The sequence below is a fragment of the Vulpes lagopus genome, chromosome 12, assembly GCF_018345385.1.
Source record: "Vulpes lagopus strain Blue_001 chromosome 12, ASM1834538v1, whole genome shotgun sequence".
Classification (NCBI taxonomy): Eukaryota; Metazoa; Chordata; class Mammalia; order Carnivora; family Canidae; genus Vulpes; species Vulpes lagopus.
Window position 1 is genome coordinate 16,159,993 of NC_054835.1, and position 18,374 is coordinate 16,178,366.

The 18,374-nt window shown below is 46.4% G+C and overlaps 1 protein-coding gene across 1 annotated transcript in view; it reads right to left on the minus strand.

Annotated features, from left to right (window-relative positions):
• RPH3AL (rabphilin 3A like (without C2 domains)) overlaps positions 1–17,763 on the minus strand; it is a 148,244-nt gene extending 130,481 nt beyond the window's left edge. The window contains 2 exon segments of the mRNA XM_041724990.1: positions 11,685–11,818; positions 17,664–17,763. The gene's annotated coding sequence lies outside the window, so the exon portion shown is untranslated.
• Between the last annotated feature and the right edge of the window lie 611 nt (positions 17,764–18,374).

Here is an 18,374-nt window from a genome sequence, read left to right on the forward strand (position 1 = left end):
AATACTTTCCCAGACCCTGATATTAATGAGGACAAGCACTGTGACAACTCAGACACCAGTCAAAATTGAGTCGTTTCCTATCACTAACCTGTGTGATTGGATGACATTAAAAGAGAAATCAGAAATGAATTCATTTCCTTTTTTTAAAACTTTTAAATGAGGTCCCACTTAGAGTAGAACAATGTGGGTGCTGAGCCTTCTGAAGCAAATGGTCCCTGAGGGATGGCGCAGAAGAACTCTGACTCCAGGTCTACCCCAGTTTCCCATCACTGCCCTGAACACCCCCTCCCCTAGCCCCCCAGCACTCTATGTGGAGAAGCAAGAGAAATAAACCTGCTTTCCAAAAATGAAGTTCAGAAAATCATACACACTCCTATATTTCACCTTCTAAATTAAGCCAGCGTTCTCCATTAACTTTCCACTGGGGACTGAGAGAAAATTGTTCCAAAATTGCAAACTAAATTTAAAGTTAGAGGCGGGAAAAAACAACAACCAACAATCCACCAGGTCCAAATGTTCGAAGTAGCTTTGCTGCCAACTTTTAAATTAGAGGTAAAGTGACTACCTGTCTCAAAGCTCACCTTGTCAGGCCAGGAATGCAAGGGTTTGAATGGAGTCGTAGAAGACCTCAGGGATTGGTTATAGGTAGATTTGACTGCTAAGATGGTTGCAGCAATGTGAGGGGGGCAATCCACTAAAATCTGGGGGCTAGTGGTTGGGTGTGCTATATCCACCAGGAATTTGACTGCAAGCAACAGAAGCCAGGTTTGGCTGATATAAGCACAAAGGAATTCACTGGAGGGATACCTGATGGCAAGGCTGAAGGTGCTGATGTGGGAAAAAAATCCATGAACTAATAGCTACAAGAGTCCGGGGCCTCAAAGTCTCTTTGGCTCCACTGCAGAATGAGGGGCTCTACTATCCTTTCCCTCATGCCTCAATCAGCATAGATGTCCAGGCCCAGAATGGACAGCCCAGCTGACTGGCCCAGAGTGGGTCAAGATCCCACCTCTTGACTAGGTGATGGCTACATGGCTGTGTACACTTTCAAAAGCTATCTAAGCAATATACTTTGAATGTGAGTAGTTTTCTGAATGGATCTTATACTAAAAAAAAAAAAAAAAAAAAGGTTAGGCCTAACGTATGACCCAGAAATTCTACCCCCAACAGAAACAAAACATGTAAGAGAAATAATCTATATGAGAGAAATGAGACTCAGGGCCACTCCATTTATAATAATCAAAAGCTAAAAACAGCCCAGGGATCTATCGATAGGTGAATAAGTAGGTAAATTGTACATATTCATACAATGAAACATGACTCAGCAATAGAAAGGAAGCAGCTGCTGATACTCATACCAAGGATAAGTACCAAAACATATGTCAAGTGAGAGAGAAAGAAGCCTTTGACAAAGAAGTACATACTGTATGATTCCATTTGTATGAAATTCTAACACAGGAAAAACTAGTCTATGGCAGAAAAAAACCCCAAATAGTGATTGATTCTGGGGGAGTGGTGTAGAAATTGCCTGGGAAGAGGAATGAGGGAACTTTCTGGAGTGAGGTCATGTTCTCTATCTTGATAAGGGTCTGGGTTGCATGGTTGTATGCATTTATCTGAGCTCACTGGAGGAACACTGAAGATTTGTGCACTTCACTTCACTTCACATTTTACCACAAAAGAAATAAAACATAAACAAATATTGAACTTTTTAAAAAAGATTTTATTTATTTATTCATGAGAGGCACAGAGAGGAGAGAAGCAGAGACACAGGCAGAGGGAGAAGCAGGCTCCATGCAAGGAGCCCAACATGGGACTCGATCCCTGGTGTCCAGGATCAGGCCCTGGGTTGAAGGTGGCACTAAACCGCTGAGCCACCCAGGGATCCCCAATATTGAACTTTAGTTAATGATAAGCTTGCTGGCTTAAGCTCTGACTGTTGTATTCAACAAAAGATGCTATTAGGGTGCCTGGATGGCTCAGTCGGTTAAGCATCCAACTCTTGATTTCGGCTCAGGTCATGACCTCAGGGTCATGAGATTGAGCCCCACATTGGGCTCTGTGCTGGGCATGGAGCCTGCTTAAGATTCTTTCTCTTGGGCAGCCCCAGTGGCCCAGCGGTTTAGCGCCACCTTCAGCCTGGGATCAAGTCCCACGTTGGGCTCCCTGCATGGAGCCTGCTTCTCCCTCTGCCTGTGTCTCTGCCTCTGTGTGTGTGTGTGTGTGTATGTCTCTCATGAATAAATAAATAAAATATTTTAAAAAAAAGATTCTCTCTCTCCCTCTGCCCCTCCCCACCCTCCCTCTAAAAAAGATGGAAAAAAAGGAAAAAAAGAAAAAATATTTTTAAAAGATGCTATTAAGATAGTGAAAAAGCCAGCCACAAACTGAGAGAGGTGTTTACAACACATAATAAACAAAGAATTAGTATCAAAATGCGCATGTGGGAAGATCACTTATGAATCAGTAATAATCTAATAGGGGTACCACCTGGAGGAGGAGAGGGAAGAGAAAAAAGTTGAATAGGAAAGAAATAAAGAAAAGTATAGGTGCATAAATGAGGAAACAAATAGCTCATAAATATGTTCCGTGTTAGCAATAATCATCAAAATGCCAACTTTTTAGGGACACCTGGGTGGCTCAGCAGTTTAGTGTCTCCCTTAAGCCCAGGGTGTGTTCCTGGAGTCCCAGGATTGAGTCCCACAACAGGCTTCCGGCATAGAGCCTGCTTCTCCCTCTGCCTGTGTCTCTGCCTCTCTCTGTGTGTCTCTCATGAATAAATAAATAAAATCCTGGGCAGCCCTGGTGGTTCAGTGGTTTAGTGCCGCCTTCAGCCCAGGTTGTGATCCTGGAGACCCCGGGATCGAGTCCCATGTCGGGCTCCCTGGGTGGGGCCTGCTTCTCCCTCTGCCTGTGTCTCTGCCTCCCTCCCTCTCTGTCTGTCTCTCATGGATAAATAAATAAAATATTCGAAAAATAAATAAATAAATAAATAAAATCCTTTTAAAAAATGCCAACTTTTTAAAAGATTTTATTTTTTTTTTAGAGACAAGACAGCATGAGGGGTTGACAGGGGTAGAGGGAGAGAGAGAACCTCAAGCAGGCTCCACGCCCAGCACGAAGCTCTCACTTGACATATGTTTTGGTACTTATCCTTGGTGTGTGCATCAGTAGCTGCTTCCTTTCTATTGCTGAGTCATATTCCATTGTATGAATACGACTGTTATCTACCTATTCACCTGTCGATAGATCCCTAGGCTGTTTTTAGTTTTTGGCTATTGTAAATGGAACGGCCCTGAGTCTTCTTGTTGATATATGTTCTCATGTCTCTCATATATATTATTTCTCTTACATGTTTTGTTTCTGTTGGGGGTGGAATTGCTGGGTCATACAATGCAAGGCTTGAGCTCATAACCCTGAGATCATGATCTGAGCTGAAATCGAGAGTCAGAAGCTCAATCAACTGAGCCACTGAGGTATCCCAAGACTTTTTAAAAGATTTTTATTTATTTGACAGAGAGAAAGAGAGTGAGAGAGCACGACTGGGGACAGAGGGAGAGAGAGAAGCAGACTCCCCACTGAGCAGGGAGCCCAATGAGCCTGGGATCACAACCTGAGCCCAAGGCAGATGCTTAATGGACTGAGCCACCCAGGGGTCCCCAAGATTTTATTTTTTTAAAGTAATCTCTATACCCAAAATGGGGCTCAAAACTGAGATCCAGAGTCACTTGCTCCACCAACTGACTCAGCCGGGCACCCCTCAAAATGCCAATTTAAACCATAATAAGATACCAGTTCACGCTCACCAGACTGACACAGAGTAGATGCTACAAAGCATTGGTAAAGATTGGTAAAAAGGTAAAGAGCCACTGACATTCTGGTCCAGGGCTGCAAGGAATACACATTGCTTCAGAATCTGGAGAAGAAAAAGAGGTGAAGGTGCACGTGGCTTGTGACCTTCTAACTCTGCTCCCAATTTACGTCCCTGAGAAACTTACACATGGAAAGGATGTCGGTAATAGTAAAGAAAAGCAGAAACAACCCAAATATTCATCAACAAGTGGAAGGGATAAAAAAAAATTCAGTATTAGCTACATGCAACAACAGGATGAATCTCAATGACACACACATAGATCAATTTAAAAACTGGAATCCAGCATGTGTCCACTAATAAAACTTCGAAAGCATTCAAGAATCACACAATGTATTGTTTCGGGATCTAAAACTGTATGGTGAAGCTATAAAGAAAGGACAGAAGAGGGACACCTGGGTGGCTCAGCAGTTGAGCGCCTGCCTTCAGCCCAGGGCATGATCCTAGAGTCCCGGGATCGAATCCCACATCGGGCTCCCAGCATGGAGCCTGCTTCTCCCTCTGCCTATGTCTGTCTGTCTGTCTGTCTGTCTCTCTCTCTCATGAATAAATAAAATCTTAAAAAAAAAAAGGACAGAAGGTTAATAATTATAACAAAATCCAGGTTAGTGCATCCCCTAGGGATGGGGAAAGAGGGAGCTCCAGTTAAGGAGAGGCATAAAAGCAATTCTAAAGGGCTACTGGTGCTCTATTTCTTTTCTTTCTTTTTTTTTTAATATTTTATTTGCCTGACGTGGGACTCGATCCTGGGTCTCCAGGATCACGCCCTGGGCTGAAGGCAGCACTAAACCTCTGGGCCATGCGGCGCCCAGTGCTCTATTTCTTAAGTTAGTGAGGCAGATGTCTATTTTATTCTTCTTCTTTAAACTGTACATATGTTTTATGTGCATGTATATATATATATCAAGTTAATTTTTTAAAATCAATAACTTCTTATATTCCAAAATATCCAGTTGAAAATAAATGTTAAGAAGGGACCTGGGTGGCTCAGTTGATTGAGCTTCTGCCTTCAGCTCAGGTCATGATGCCAGAGTCCTGGGATCGAGTCCCACAGCAGGCTCCCTGCTCAGGGATGGTCGGTTTCTCCCTCTCCCTCTGCCTCTTCCCCCCCAACCCACTCTCTCTCTCTCTCAAATAAATAAATAAATAAAATCTTTAAAAAGAAAAGAAAAGAAATGTTAAGAAAAAAGATCCTATTCCTTAGCAACAAAAAACATAAAACACCTGGTCACAAACTAAACAAGAAATGTTCACAGTCCTCACAAAGAAATCTAAGAAACTTTACCAAATACTATAAAAGAAGAGATGACTAGAAAGAATGCATAAATAAATACAGGACAGGCCATATTTCTAGATAGGAAAATCCAATACAGTTACTATTTTATAAGTTCAATATAATCCCAAATTTGATTTTAATAATATTTGTAGAAAACCAATGATTATAAATTTCATATAGAAGAATGAATAAATTTCATATAGAGGAAGGAAATTTCAAGAAAGAATCTGTACCACCAGTGTTAAAATATATTTAAAAATGTAATCATAGAGGAAAAAGAGACAGATAATGAATGAAACAGAAAACTGGAAGTTAGTATGTTTGTACAGAGAATAAAGTTCACATTTAAGGGCAGCCTTGGTGGCTTAGCAGTTTAGCACCGCCTTCCGCCCAGGGCCTGATCCTGGAGACCCAGGATCGAGTCCTGCGTCAGGCTCCCTGCGTGAAGCCTGCTTCTCCCTCTGCCTATGTCTCTGCCTCTCTCTCTCTCTCTCTCTTCAACTCTAATAAATAAATAAAATCTTTTTTTAAAAAAAAGTTCACATTTAAAGTTGGTCCAGGGGGGATCCCTGGATGGCTCAGCAGTTTTGTACCTGCCTTTGGCCCTGGGCGTGGTCCTGGAGTCTCGGGATTGAGTCCCACATCAGGGTCCCTGCATGGAGCCTGCTTCTCTCTCTGCCTATGTCTCTGCCTCTCTCTCTCTCTCTCTGTCTCTCATGAATAAATAAATAAAATCTTTTAAAAAATAAAATAAAAAATAAAGTTGGTCCAGGGACGCCTGGGTGGCTCAGCGGTTGAGCCCCTGCCTTCAGCTCAGGGTGTGATCCTGGAGTCCCACGATCGAATCCAATGTCGGGCTCCCTGCATAGAGCCTGCTTATTTCTCTGCTTCTCTCTCTCTCTCTCCCTCTCTCTGTGTCTCTCATGAATGAATAAATTTTTAAAATCTTAAAAAAATAATAATAAAATAAAATAAAAATAAAGTTGGTCCAGAGAAGAGGGAAAGATACTTAGTATCCAAAATCAAAACCTATAACCTAGTAACACATGGTTACTAGTAACACCTGATCTGGAACTGGGAAGCTAAGGGATAAGAGAGGAGTGAGAATCTCATTGTCTTTTGTATCTTTTGAATATTGTGGGTTTTTTTTTTTAAGATTTTATTTATTTATTTATTCATGAGAGACACAGAGAGAGAGAGAGAGAGTGAAAGAGAGAGAGAGAAAGGCAGAGGGAGAAGCAGGCTCCATGCAGGGAGCGGGACGCGGGACTTGATCCCGAGTCTCCAGGATCATGCCCTGGGCTGAAGGCAGACGCTCAACTACTGAGCCACCCAGGCATCCCAAATATTGTGGGTTTTTTAAAGTTTTTATTTTGATCCCAGTTAGTTAACATACAATGTTATATTAGTTTCAGCAGTACAATTGTATCTTTTGAATATTGAACAACAGAATTATAATATATACCCCAAAAAATCACTTTAAATTTAAAATATAGATGATGGGAAAGGAAATTAAACAGAAGGAACTGGTCAACAATTTGGAAAGAAATAAAATCAGGGTCTTATCTCACATCATAAAACAAAATAAGTTATTTAAAAAAATTTTTTTTTTTTTAAACATTCTTTTTTTTTTTTTTTTAATTTATTTATGATAGTCACAGAGAGAGAGAGAGAGAGAGAGAGAGGCAGAGACACAGGCTGAGGAAGAAGCAGGCTCCATGCACCGGGAGCCTGATGTGGGATTCGATCCCGGGTCTCCAGGATCATGCCCTGGGCCAAAGGCAGGCGCCAAACCATTGCGCCACCCAGGGATCCCTAAAAAAAATATTTTATTTATTCACGAGAGACGCAGAGAGAGAGGTAGAGACACAGGCTCTCTCAAGGGGAGAGCAGGCTCCCTGCGGGGAGCCCGATGTGGTACTCGATCCCAGGACCCCAGGATCACAACCTGAGCAAAAGGCAGACGCTCAACCACTGAGCTACCTATGTATGCATCCCCCAAAATAAGTTTCAACTGGATTAGAGAGAACAAGTAAATGGAAGACTGGGCCCTAAATAAAGAACTGGAAGAAAATACAGGTGAATATTTATCTGATCTTGGGGTGGGGAAGACCTTCAAATCCAAAAGCAAAGGAAGAAATTATAAAATGAAAGGACTCATGGCCTTAGCCACAAGGGTCAGTGGGCTCAGGCTGCCTTCATAAATAGCCTGGAGAGGACAACCCCTCAGATCCCCTCTTTCTTCGGGAGCAGCAGACTCTAGCTCAATATAACTCAATAGACTGAACGTTGCTGCCCACCACAAAAAAAGAAAAAAAAAAAAAAAAAAAACAAATACCCTGGAGAATGGGTAACTAAATAACATTGATTTCTCAGTTCTGGAAGCTGAAGCTCAAGATCAAGGTGCCTGCTAACTTGGCTCCTGAGTGCTGTGTGCTCACCTGAGTCCTTGGTGCAGGCAGAGCTGGAAGGGAGGGAGAGGAGGAGAGGAAGGGAGAGGGGAAGAGGAAGAGAGGGTGGGAGGGTGGGAGGGAGAGAGGGGGAGGGGGGAGGGAAGGAGAAGAAGGGAGGACAGAAGGAGGAAGGAGGGAGGGAGGGAGGAAGGAGGGAGGGGGAGCCTGCTGGCCTCTCTTCTTCTAGGGATACTAATCCCATCATGAGGGCCCCCCCTCTCATGGCCTCATCTAATTCTGATCACCTCCTGAACACCCCATCTCCAAATACTATCACATTGGAGGTGAGGATATAAACATACAAATTTTGGGAAAACAGAAAACATTCAGCCCACAATACCACAAACTTCTCTATGTTTAAAAATAATGATATAAATAAATAAATAAATAAAAATTTAAAAAAAAAAAAACAATAATAGGGGAGCCTGGCTGGCTCAGTTGGTAGAACATGTGACTCTTGGGCAGCCCGGGTGGCTCAGTGGTTTAGCGCTGCCTTCAGCCCAGGGTGTGATCCTGGAGACCTGGGATTGAGTCCCACGTCAGGCTCCCTGCATGGAGCCTGCTTCCCCCTCTGCCTGTGTCTCTGCCTCTCTCTTTCTGTGTGTCTCTCAGGAATAGATAAATAAAATCTTTACAAAAAAAGAAAAAGAAATAAAGAAAGAACATGCAACTCTTGATCTCAAGGTTGTGAGTTCAAGCCCCAAGTTAGGTGTAGAGATTACTTAAAAATAAAATCTTAAAAAATAAATAAAAAATAGGGATGCCTGGGTGGTTCAGTGGGTTAACCATTAGACTCTTGATTTCAGATCAAGTCACAATCTCAGAGTTGTGGGATTGAGCCCTATGTCAGGCTCCACTCTCAGTGGAGAGTTGGCTTGATATTTTCTCCCTCTCCCTCTGCCCCGCCCCTTGCATACACATGTGCATGCATGTACTGTCTCTCCCTCTCTCTCTAAATAAATAAATCTTTAAAGAAATAAAATAAACATAAAAATAAATTTTTTAAAAAAGAAAAACTGAACTAAGAAAAAGTATGTTACATATATGTCTGTCATCATTCTTATGAATAAGTAAACATGTTAAATAAAATGTAGGTTAGAGGCGCCTGGGTGGCTCAGTCAGTTAGCCATCTGCCTTCAGCTCAGGTCATGATACGGTCTTGGGCTGGAGTCCACATTGGGCTTCCTACCCGGCAGGGGGTCTGCTTTCCCCTCAGTCTCTGCAGCTCCCCACACCGTGCATACATACACACACTCTCTCAAATAAATAAATACAATCTTAAAAAAAATAAAATACAGGTTATAAAATCATTTATATAGAATGATCTCAATTTTTAAACATTATAAACAGCTATTTCTGGGGGTTGAGAATCACTGGCTCTTATTTTCTTGTGTTTTGGTGTATTTCCTAAATTTCCACAGTGAATATGAATTATGTTTATAATTCAAAAGACCATTATTATCTTGAAGAAATATTATGTTGTGGTCAAGCAACAACAGGGGTAGAGGATCCTATTCTGCAAAACTTTAGGAGGATGGCTTATGAGCCAGGTGCCCAGGACAGTTTGGGATCTGGGATGTGTGATCCATATAACCCTACAGATTCTACAAGGAATCCATTTAAGAGATGAGTATTTCTCCCCAGAGGAGGTAGGTATGACAGGTATCTTGCACCAGTGAAAATCCTAGTCCATGGAAAAGGGAAGGCTTATTTGAGAAGGTCCCAAAGGGACAGACTCAGAGGTAGAACAAGAGAGTCAGGTCTCAGCTCAAGTAAAGGAAGAATTTCTACCTACACAAGAAGCCCTCAAATGCAAAGCACTATATGATGAGCATGTCACAGTCCATTGGTGCTCAGAGACACACTGAGGAAAGTTTTCTTGTATCACGAAGGGGATTAGACTAGTATTAACCTTTAATTATATACTTTCCCTTTTACGAATTCAACCAGATTGTATACTTAAAATGAGTGAATTATTTGAGGTATATAAATTATATACATCAATAAAATCAATTTAAAAACTTTAATATCCTCTCTCTCTCTCTCTCATAAATAAAAAATAAAATCTTTAAAAAAAAATAAAATAAAAAAATAAAAACTTTAATATCACAGAGGCTAAATTTCCCTTTGATCATCCCCACCCTACCCCCAACACACATACAATTCTGGTCTCTTCCCTTTTTCCTAGAGATAACAACTATTAGGGGGATCAGCGGTTTGGCGCCTGCCTTTGGCCCAGGGCGCGATCCTCAAGTCCCAGGATCGAGTCCCACGTCGGGCTCCTGGCATGGAGCCTGCTTCTTCCTCCTGTGTCTCTGCCTCCTTCTCTCTCTCTCTCTCTCTCTCTCTCTCTCAGTCTATCATAAATAAATAAATCTTTAAAAAATTAAAAAATAATAATAATAAGTTTGAAAGGTTTGGGGCCCCTGGGTGGCTCAGTGGGTTGAGTGTCAGCCTTTCGCCTGGGTCGTGATCCTGGAGTCCTGAAATTGAACCCCATGTCAGGCTCCCTGCTCAGTGGGGAGTCTGCTTCTCCTTCTCCCTGTGCTATTCCTCCTGTTTGTGCTCTCTCTCACTTTCATTCTCTCTCTCAAATAAATAAATAAAACCTTTAAAAAAAAAGTTTGGAAGTTGTTGTTGTTTTAAGATTTTATTTATTTATTTGACAAAGAGAGAGAGCACAAGCTGGGAGGAGGGGCAGAGGAAGAGGGAGAAGTATGGTCCCCAGGACCCTGGGACCATGACCTGAGCCGAAGGCAGCCACTTAACCAACTGAGCCACCCAGACACCCCTGGAAGGTATTTTTCTAGACCATTTTATATGCTTTTACATGAAGGTGTGTGTTACATATATATGTATTCATATAAAGTATAAAAGACTATGTATATATATTTCTACAAATAGTATAATAACAAATTTATTACTTTGAAACTTTTCCTCCCTGTACAATTTTAGAGATTCATCTATATTGTTTTATTTTGTTTTGTGTTGTTTTGTTTTAGAGGGGGGGGTGGGCAGAGAGAAAGGAAAAGAGAATCTTAAGCAGGCTCCACACTAGGCTTGATATCACAATCCTGAGGTCATGACCTGAGCCAAAATCAAGAGTCAGACGCTTAAGCTACTGAGCCACCCAGAAGCCCTTCATCTATGTTGTTATATAAAGACCTAACTGATTCTTTTTCAAAACTGCACAGAACTCCTGGGTATGACCATCTGAGTTCCTCTAGCTACTCCACCAACAGTGAATGGTCAGGCTGCTCAGTTTCTCACGACCGCAAACTGCCACAAAGACTATCCCAAAACTTTCTACCTGTGCACACATGCCAGGGTTTCCTTAGGGCAGATCCTGAGAAACAGCACCCCTATGTCGTAGGGCAGATACATTTTTTATTTTAACAAATTGATATCCACGTGACATTCCTTTCTAAGCCTCGGATCCCGTGGCTTTATCAGTCTGATCCCTGTGAAATATCCTCTTGTTCATTTTGGCCTGACATGTTGGTCTCCCTGGCATATTCTGTGCCCTGGCTTTGTCCCCTTGCTCTTCCTTCCTATTCAGATCCTCACCTTTTCAAATGGGTTGCCCCTGGTCACTTCCAAGCACAGGCCAAATAGTGCCCCCTCCCTGCTACTCAGTGAGGGGACCTCTGGATGGGGAGGAGGCCCTTCTAAATCCAAGATGCTGCATTTCTGGGAATCAGAGGACATACAATAAGTGAATGAGAAGGGGGCTAGGGAGCAGGCAAGAGAGAACTTTATAAACCCTGGCATCGACTCAACCGCATGGATGGCCAGATCCCAAGATGAAAAAGCAGCAACACGTTGCAGGCATGAGCACAGCTGCATGAGTCAGGCAGGGCTGGGTACTGACGACCATCACCCTCCTCACCAGGCAAACATTGTAATTCTGTAATCATGCCCACGATGATCACTGCAACACCCCACTGATTAACTGCCCCTGGTATACTAAGTGTTTTTACATAAGGTGCTAAGTACGTACAGTCTTACATAAGATGCTCTGGTATTTTTAGCAGTATATAACTGCCATATGAAAGGAGATGCTCTCCCAATGAATGCCACTTACTTTATAGGATGGCGAAGTCCCTGGAATACTGATGTTTTACAGGCAGCTTGTTGCTGTCAGAGGATTGAGGATGTCTGTGCTGAGGGCAATAGCACCAGCCGTATTCTGCAGTTTCTCCAGGTCAGTCTGACACCCTACAACCAAAAGAAAGTGATACATATCACCTCGGTTGCCCCCAAGAATCACAGCAGCAAGAAAAGGGCCACTTCGTTGACTTGGCAGATCCCTACCAGCCACATTCTAGTTTAGTAAGCCCTCCCCAAACCCAACAAAGTGGAGGGGGACAGGAGGAAGCCAGAGCAGAGCTAGCCCTGCTTCCACATCCCCAGAGCTGTCCCCACCCCAGAACCTGGGCAGCTACCAACCTTTACCTCCCAATTATCACTAGAAATCCAAAATTCCAGGGACAGTGAAGTCAGAGATGTGGCGTATCTGTATTCATGTCTTGGGTCTAGGGTCACTGCTGCCTTTATTCTGGTTTTACTAAATCTTCTTGAAGTATGATACACATACAGAGAAGTACACAAATCAAAATTGATGAGTTTTGGCAATATGAACACACCTATGTGACCAACACCCAGATAAAGAAAACAAAAAATTACCAGCCTCCCAGAAGCCTTCCTCATGCCTCCAGGAATCCACTATACTGACTTCCAACACCTTATCTTCCTTTTGCCTGTTTTTTGTGCTTTATGTAAATGGAATCATATGGTATGAGGTATGAGTAGCCGGGAAGGGGGAGCCATTTGGCCTGTGCTTGGAAGTGACCAGGGGCAACCCATCTCACTGCTGGGTGAGGATCTGAATAGGAAGGAAGAGCAAGGGGACAAAGCCAGGGCACAGAATATGCCAGGGAGACCAACATGTCGGGCCAAAATAACAAGAGGAAATTTCACAGGGATCAGACTGATAAAGCCATGGGATCTGAGGCTTAGAAAGGAATGTCACATGGACATCAATTTGTTAAAATAAAAAATGCATCTGCCCTACAACATAGGGGTGTGTTTCTCAGGATCTGCCCTAAAGAAACCCTCATAAGTGTGCACAGGTGGAAAGTTTTGGGACAGTCTTTGTGGCAGTTTGCAGTCATGAGAAACTAAGCAGCCTGACCATTCACTGTTGGTGGAGTAGCTAGCTAGAGGAACTCAGTCATATGGTTTGTGTGATACATTCACATTGTTCCATGTGCCTGTCCATGTTCATCCTCACTGTTGTAGAGCGTTTTATCCTGTGTATTCCCCCCAATTTATTTGTTCACTCTACTGTCAGTTGGATATTGGGTGATTTCTGGTGGTTTGGCTATTATGGATAGCGCTGCTATAAACATTCGAGTACATGCCTTTTCACCACAGACTCGTGCCCTTAAGACATAAAAGGTGGTGAACTGAAGAGGTGCCTGGGTAGCTTGGATGGTTGGACATCTGCCTTCAGCTGGGGTCATGATCCTGAGGTACTGGATCAAGCCCAGAGGTGGGCTCCCTGCTCAGTGGGCAGTCTGCTTCTCTTTCTCCCTCTCCCCACTGCTCATTATGTCTCTCTCTCAAATGAATAAAATCTTTTTAAGTGGTAAACTGAAAAAAGAAAGAAAGAAAATGTTGAAGACTGCTGCTTTAAGCCTCAGTCTTGAGAAAGTCAACCTGCTCAACCCCTCCAATTTTCCCTTTCATGCTTTAAACACAGTCCCTCCACGGGCTACAACAACACCTCATCGGGGATCCCTGGGTTGCTCAGCTGTTTGGCGCCTACCTTTGGCCCAGGGCGCGATCCTGGAGTCCCAGGATCGAGTCCTTCCTCGGGCTCCCTGCATGGAGCCTGCTTCTCCCTCCTCCTCTGTCTCTGCCCCCCCCCTTCTCTAAATATATATATATATATATATATATATATATATATATATATATATATATATATAATCATGAGTAAAAAAATAAATCTTAAAAAAAAAACCTCATCAAGGACACTGGCCACGGGAGCCACACTTCCTACACTTCCTAGGACTATTGCTGTGGTCCTTGGGCAAGCACTCTGCTTCTCTATACATCAATTTTCTCACCTATAAAATGGGAATGATAAGAGTACTTTAAACTTCATTCAGTTGAAGAGTGAATAAGGGAACAGTGTGTACACATAGTAAGTGCTCAACCAACGTCAGCAGCTATGAGGCCTGCCAAAGGCCTCCTTCCTGAGCGCCCCTGAGGCATCCTGCTTTGGGCAGCCCCTGCCAAGAGAGCTGAGTAAGGCTCTAACACAAGAGACAGCAACAGAAGACAATTTCACCACCTCCACGTGGAGCAGAGCTGCACCAAAAGCCCTGCCCACCACACCAAACCACTCTCTCTCCTGCCTTTCCTGGCATTAAGGGATAAGTGGTGGCCACAGCTCCTGCGCCATGGACCACACTCAAAATATGATCTAAACCAGGGACACTGGTCTAGGGTCATTATTAATGGCCTGTGCCGGCAGCCCAGTGACAAGCTCCTGGAGCGCCAAGTATCCAGAGACCACGGCCTGAAAAAACCCTGAAATTTTTCAGTGTTTATGAAAAAGGAGACAGAAGCGTAGCATTTTGTGCTTTAGGCGACAGAGATGGAAACCGCCCCTTGAAGCTTACAGTGGGAAGACCTCGGAGCAAGAGACTCAGAGCCTCACACTAGTGGTTGCCATGGCAACCGTGTTTCACAGCAGGAATTCATTTTCATATGACAGTGACCTGCAGAGGGAAGAAAGGACTAGGAAACTTCATTGAAGGAGGTACTGTTTAGAGGGTGGGGTGGGGTTAATTTTGTTTACCAAAAAAGCCTGTGAAGTGCCTAAGGGACAGACAGGACCCAAACGACCTGAGGGCCCTGCAGCATTCTTTGTACCACAACTTTTACTTAACACACACACACACACACACACACACACACACACACACAGATGTCCTGTTTCTAAGGCCTCAGGGCAGATGTCACAGCCTGAGTCATTTGTCCCACCATTAACCATCTGTTTGGTTACAAAGTCTTTTCCTGGAGTCCCAAAGCAACCACCTGACCATGGCACCAGCACATCCCACACACCTGGGCCAGGTGCCAAGAGGACATGAAGCACATGCTTCCCTGAACAGCAAATGCTAGCAATGAAAAAAGTCCTGGAATCAGACAGACTCGAGTTCCAACCTTTGCCCTGCCCACCCATAAGCTGTGTGATTCAGGCAGGTCCCTAACACTCTCTGGGTTTTGTGTTCTCAAGGGCAGAACAAGACAATAACTGCAGCACCCACCCATCTCGGCACCAGGAGGATAACTCACATAAGGGAATGCCTGGAAAGATGAGCATGCTGCCCCCACTCAAAATGACCACTCAATAAACAGCTGCTATGATTAAGAGCTGGAAAAGCATCGCTCATACCCATGATACACCCAGAGGCTAATGGCAGAGAACAAAGTATTAAATTGGGTGGCACACACTGTAATGAATCCATCAATAACCCAGCAGGAGTGTAGATAGATGGGAATCTGGAAGACTGGATCAGCCGCAGTCAGAGGTGGAGTTTCAGCCAGACTTGGAAGGATAACAGGGAGGTATTCATGGATATCCAGGCAGTGGGAATTCTTTTATGTAGTGCTTCCTGGGTGCCAGGTCCTGGGGATCCAGGAGAAAGGGCACAAAGGGTCAGAGATCAGCAGCAGACAGCTGCACAAGGGAAAGCCAAGGAAACAGACAAACACACATGTCCAGCCAGAGGAGTCACAAAGCTTTGCCAGGGCAACAGCGACTGAGCAGAATCTCAAAGGGTAAAGGCAGAAAGGCTGACCCTGGTAGAGAGCAAAGATGCTACAGGACTGGAAACTGGTTTGGGAGACAGAGGCAACAGGAATGAGGATCCTTCAGCTCTGGGCAGAAGAACTAGGCTCTGTGTGGGAGGAACCCCCAACCCTGTGAAGATTTCTCAGGGGAGGAGGGTCGGCAACCATCAGTCTACCGGCAAGTGGGCTGCAGAAGCTGGATAGGATTCTGGAATCAGGGAGACCAGCTGAAGGGCCTCAGAACCCCATCTGAGATGTTCTAAGGCCTGCAGGGGTAGCCAGTTCACAGAGGGGCCACTAGAGGCAGAGAGAAAAAGTGGGAGCCCCACTGCCGAGGAACAAGTGAGAGCTGCTGCCTGGGAGGAGGAATCTGGGCTCAGATGTGCCGGGTTTGGGGTGTCACTGGGGCAGCCAAGGAACCAGGACTGATGCTAGAACCCAGAGGGGTGGGCTTCCCTGAGGGCTCCTGATGAAAGCTCCTGTGAAGTTAAACACAGCCCCTCAAAATACATGCTGCTAAAGAGGGAAGAGGGGTGCAAAGAGAAAGAACAATAGAGAAGAACAAAGCCAGGAGAGTGAGGTGCCCCAGAAATCACAGCAAAGGCTGCAGAGAAGGCCGGAGCACACAGGGGGCCACTCCCCAGGCAGAAGGATGAGGCCAGCCAGAGAGGAATGTTTGGAAACAAGATGACTTTCAAGAAAGCAGTTTCAGCAAAGTGGTAGGGCCAGGCTGTGCCAAAGCCGCGGAGGATTGAGGGGAGGCGTGGAGCCCAGAGGGAGGCAGCAGGTGCAGCACTTGTCTGGAAAATGTGACAGTGAAAGAAAAGAGGAAATGAAGCCTTGGCCTCCCATGCATGATTTTTTCTCCCAAGAGGTGGGAGATCAAGTGGATGTTACAGGGAGGAGGACGGGCGGGGGGGGGGGTATGGAGACCCCAGTAAGGGCATATTCTCTCAAGGGGGAGGAGAGGGAAGGGTCAGAGACCAGGCTGCAGCCCTGGCTCTGCCAGTGCTGTTACCAGGGTGCCCAGGGCCACCACCCAGACTCCTCCAGCCCTCAGATGCTAGAAAGATCGAAAGTGCTCATGGAGCAGTGCAAGTGGAACATGATCATTCACCAGAACCCCCCTGGCCCTGATCTCACTGAGGATGGGTTTCCACCTTCTGCATCACACCTCTCCCTAGAACCACGTCAGGGGAGGAGGGGGGCGGGTACAGACCACCCAGACCGGAAAATCGGGTGCTCAGCTTTCCCAGCAGCCAGGCAGCAGACAAAAAAACCTCAGAACTCCAGGCAGAGCCCTCGCTAAAGCTCAAGAAATGGGGCTTCTGCCCCAACCACGCAGGTGTCTTAGGTACCACTATGAGCCCAGAGCCTTCATCCTGAAAGCAATGAGGCACCCTAGATGGATTTCAACCTTCCTCCGAGCCTTCTGCCTGGGAAGAAGGTGGGCCTGAGAGCTGGGAGTGGGTTTCCGGGGGGCTCGAAAACACACCCAGGGCAGGACTCTCAGACTAAAAGAGGTGGGCAGAGCGAACCAGAGGAATCCCGTCCGGCCTGCGAGAAGTCCTCGGATTCCGCGCTCACACGCCCCTGGGGACGGTGCCACGGGAATCCCGGGCAGAGCCCAGACGTCGAGGGCCCGGGCCCACCACGGCGCCGCAGGCCAGCCACCCGGAGCGTGAGATCCTCGCCGAGGGCGGGGGCGAGCGCAGGAGCGCAGGGACCCAGCGGGCGGCCGGCGGCGGGCACCCGGGAAACACCGCACTTGTTGACGCGCTCCCGGGGACCGCTCGCCAGCGCCGCCTGGCGTCCGCAGCCGCGCTCGCCCGCCTCTGGCCGCCCGCTCCCCTCCCCCGCCCGGCCGCCCCCGCCCCGGCCTCGGGCGCCCCTCGCGGGCTCCGGGCGACAGCAGGCCAGGCCCTCAGCGCGCGCCATTCCGGGGGGCAAAGGGGGCGCCGGCCGCGGCCGCTCGGGTCCAGCCCGGGCTCCCGGAGAGGCGGACGGCGGGGAGGGGAGCGTGGCGCTAGGGCCTCCAGCGCCCCGCGGGCTCCCGGGGCTCGCCCCCGCCCCCGAGCCGCAAGTTTTCGGGTGGCGCCTGCCAGGACCCCGCCGGAGCCAGGAGCAGCCCCCACCCCGGCCCTCCGAGACCCGGCCCCGGGCGAGGGGGCGGCCCCACTTTAGCCACACTCACCTGGGGTGGGAGTGAGGGGGGCCGGCCCTGCCGCCGGGCGCGCTCCCTGGCTGCCCTCTGCCGGCAGCCGCAGGTACCCGGGCGCCCGCCCCGCCCCGCCCCGCCCCGCCCCGCCCCGCCACCTGTTGCTGGAGCGCGGGGCCTGAGGTCACCACCTGGTGGGCGGAGGACCCTCGGCACGGCCGCCCTCTCCCCGGGACGGGTCTCCTGGGCCCCTTCTCCTTACTGGATTTTAAGCATCACTCTTCTCCAGAAGCAGCTTCGAGTCCCCAAAGCCAAAAATGACCCATTCTAACAATCCCAGGACGCAAAGGGGAAGGCAGGGTATGGGTTCGGGGATCTGAAACAGCTCCACACCCGGGAATGAGGATCCTTCAGCTCTGGGCAGAAGAATGAACAAATCCTCCCTTGACAGAGGGACGGATGGAGGCAACGCTACAGTCGCTAAAGAGAACAGCGACAAAAAGCTAACGCTTTCATCAGCCTGGTGTCTTGGCTCTACCATGTACAGAACATCTGCAACGTTCTCCATATTCTTCCACTCTGAACCTCAAGGGTGGGAGTGGGGAAGAATGGAAAGGCCATCATGCTAAAGCCCTTGAACCCTTCATTCTACCAAAAAAAATTTTTGTGAAATAATTTCCTGAGATAACGACAGAAATCAGTAGTTGAGTGATAAATAAATCTGAAAGTCCTGGTTTCCAGAATACA